The sequence below is a fragment of the Enhydra lutris genome, unplaced genomic scaffold (assembly GCF_002288905.1).
Source record: "Enhydra lutris kenyoni isolate GAN:26980312 unplaced genomic scaffold, ASM228890v2 scaffoldscaffold3, whole genome shotgun sequence".
Classification (NCBI taxonomy): domain Eukaryota; kingdom Metazoa; phylum Chordata; class Mammalia; order Carnivora; family Mustelidae; genus Enhydra; species Enhydra lutris.
The window spans coordinates 8446893-8449607 of NW_019154087.1; the positions used below are offsets into that span (position 1 = coordinate 8446893).

The following is a 2715-nucleotide window of genomic DNA, read 5'->3' on the forward strand; positions in this document are numbered from 1 at the left end:
ACAAGAACCATATCATACTCTCAATAGATGCTGAAAAAGCACTTGAGAAAGTACAGTATCCTTTCTTGATCAAAACTCTTTTGGGGTGCCTGGGTGGCTCAGTGGGTTAAGCCTCTGCCTTCGACTCAGGTCATGATCCCAGGGTCCTGGGATCGAGCCCTGCATCGGGCTCTCTGCTCAGCAGTGAGCCTGCTTCCTCCTCTCTCTCTGCCTGTCTCTCTGCCTACTTGTGATCTCTGTCTGTCAAATAAATAAATAAAATCTTAAAAAAAAAAAACAAAAAAAAACAGGCAGGAGGCGGCGGCAGCCTTGGCTGAGAGAAGATGGCGGACGGTGTGGACCACATAGACATTTACGCGGATGTGGGCAAAGAGTTCAACCAGGAAGCTGAATACGGTGGGCATGATCAGGTAGATTTGTATGATGATGTCATCTCTCCATCTGCAAATAATGGAGATGCCCCAGAAGACCGTGATTACATGGATACTCTCCCACCAACTGTTGGTGATGATGTGGGTAAAGGAGCAGCACCAAATGTTGTCTATACGTATACTGGAAAGAGAATTGCATTGTATATTGGAAACTTAACATGGTGAACAACAGATAAAGACTTAACTGAAGCAGTGCATTCTTTGGGAGTAAATGATATTTTGGAGATAAAATTCTTTGAAAACTGGGCAAATGGCCAGTCAAAGGGGTTTGCCCTTGTTGGTGTTGGATCTGAAGCATCCTCAAAAAAGTTGATGGATCTGTTGCCTAAGAGAGAACTTCATGGTCAGAATCCTGTTGTAACTCCATGCAATAAACAGTTCCTGAGTCAATTTGAAATGCAGTCCAGGAAAACTACACAATCAGGACAAATGTCTGGGGAAGGTAAAGCTGGTCCTCCAGGAGGCAGTTCATGTGCAGCATTTCCACAAGGTGGTAGAGGATGGGGCTGTTTTCCGGGGGCTGTTCCCGGTGGGGACAGATTTCCTGGACCAGCAGGACCAGGAGGGCCACCCCCACCTTTTCCAGCTGGACAGACTCCACACATCCACCCTTAGGTCCTCCAGGCCCACCTGGTCCACTGGGTCCTCCACCTCCTGGTCAGGTTCTGCCTCCTCCTTTAGCCAGGCCTCCTAATCGAGGAGATCACCCTTCACCACCAGTTCTTTTTCCTGGACAACATTTTGGGCAGCCTCCATTGGGTCCGCTTCCTCCTGGCCCTCCACCTCCAGTTCCAGGCTACGGCCCCCCTCCTGGTCCACCACCTCCACAGCAGGGACCACCTCCACCTCCAGGCCCTTTTCCACCTCGCCCACCTGGCCCTCTTGGGCCACCCCTTACATTTGCTCCTCCTCCGCATCTTCCTGGACCACCTCCAAGTGCTCCACTACCAGCTCCACATGTGAATCCGGCTTTCTTTCCTCCACCGACTAACAGCGGCATGCCTACATCAGATAACCGGGGTCCACCACCAACAGATCCATATGGCCGATCCCCACCATATGATAGGGGTGACTATGGGCCTCCTGGAAGGGAAATGGATACTGCAAGAACGCCATTGAGTGAAGCTGAGTTTGAAGAAATCATGAATAGAAATAGGGCAATCTCAAGCAGTGCTATTTTAAGAGCTGTGTCTGATGCCAGTGCTGGTGATTATGGGAGTGCTATTGAGACACTGGTAACTGCAATTTCTTTAATTAAACAATCCAAAGTATCTGCTGATGATCGTTGCAAAGTTCTTATTAGCTCTTTGCAAGATTGCCTTCATGGAATTGAATCCAAGTCTTATGGTTCTGGATCAAGACATGAACGATCAAGAGAGAGGGATCATAGTAGATCACAAGAAAAGAGTCGGCGTCATAAATCCCATAGTAGAGATCGTCATGATGATTATTATAGAGAGAGAAGCAGAGAACGAGAGAGACATCAGGACCGGGACCAAGATCGGGACCGAGAACGGGACCAAGAGCGCGAGTATCATCATCGTTAGAAGAAGCTGAAGGAAGAGGAACACCTTCCAAGACGAAACAGTCTTCATGGGGGAAAAATGACGCTTGTCCAGCAGTTTGCTTCTTGTGATTGAACTGAACCTGTAAGGATTCATGGATAAAATGAATAGGAATAGATCTGAATAAAGCAAATCTGCATAAATGATAACCAGTAACTCTTATTTTTTATGTTGCTTAACTGTTTTATTTGAAGGAAACCTGTGTGATTTAAAAAGTTATAGCTTTTGCAACTTTATTACTGGTTATATACATTTGGCCATTATAATGTGCAAGCAATTGGAAAAAAAAGTCAAGTAAATGCTTGTTTTTATAGTAGTTTGTTCTTGTTAAAAATGTTCATATGATAATGTCTGTAAACAGCACCACTTTGATTACAATAGATGTAGTGTTGTAATAAACTGTTTAATGGGGAAAAAAAAAAACAACTCTTTAAAGTGTAGAGGTAGAGGGTATATTCCTCAATATCATTAAAGCCATCTATGAAAAACCCACAGCGAATATCATTCTCAATGGGGAAAAACTGAGAGCTTTTCCCCTAAGGTCAGGAACATGGCAGGGATGTCCGCTATCACCACTGCTATTCAACATAGTACTAGAATCCCTAGCCTCAGCAATCAGACAACAAAAAGAAATTAAAGGCATCAGGATATAAAATCAACACACAGAAATAAGTTGCATTTCTCTACACCAACAACAAGACAGAAGAAAGAGAAATTAA

At 44.8% G+C, this 2715-nt stretch overlaps 1 pseudogene across 1 annotated transcript; it reads left to right on the top strand.

Moving 5' to 3' along the window:
• Window positions 1-323: 323 nt before the first annotated feature.
• On the top strand, window positions 324-2407 carry LOC111156043 (annotated as a pseudogene). Its single transcript, XR_002641177.1, has one exon. The product of XR_002641177.1 is annotated as a cleavage and polyadenylation specificity factor subunit 6 pseudogene (transcript).
• Window positions 2408-2715: the final 308 nt, after the last annotated feature.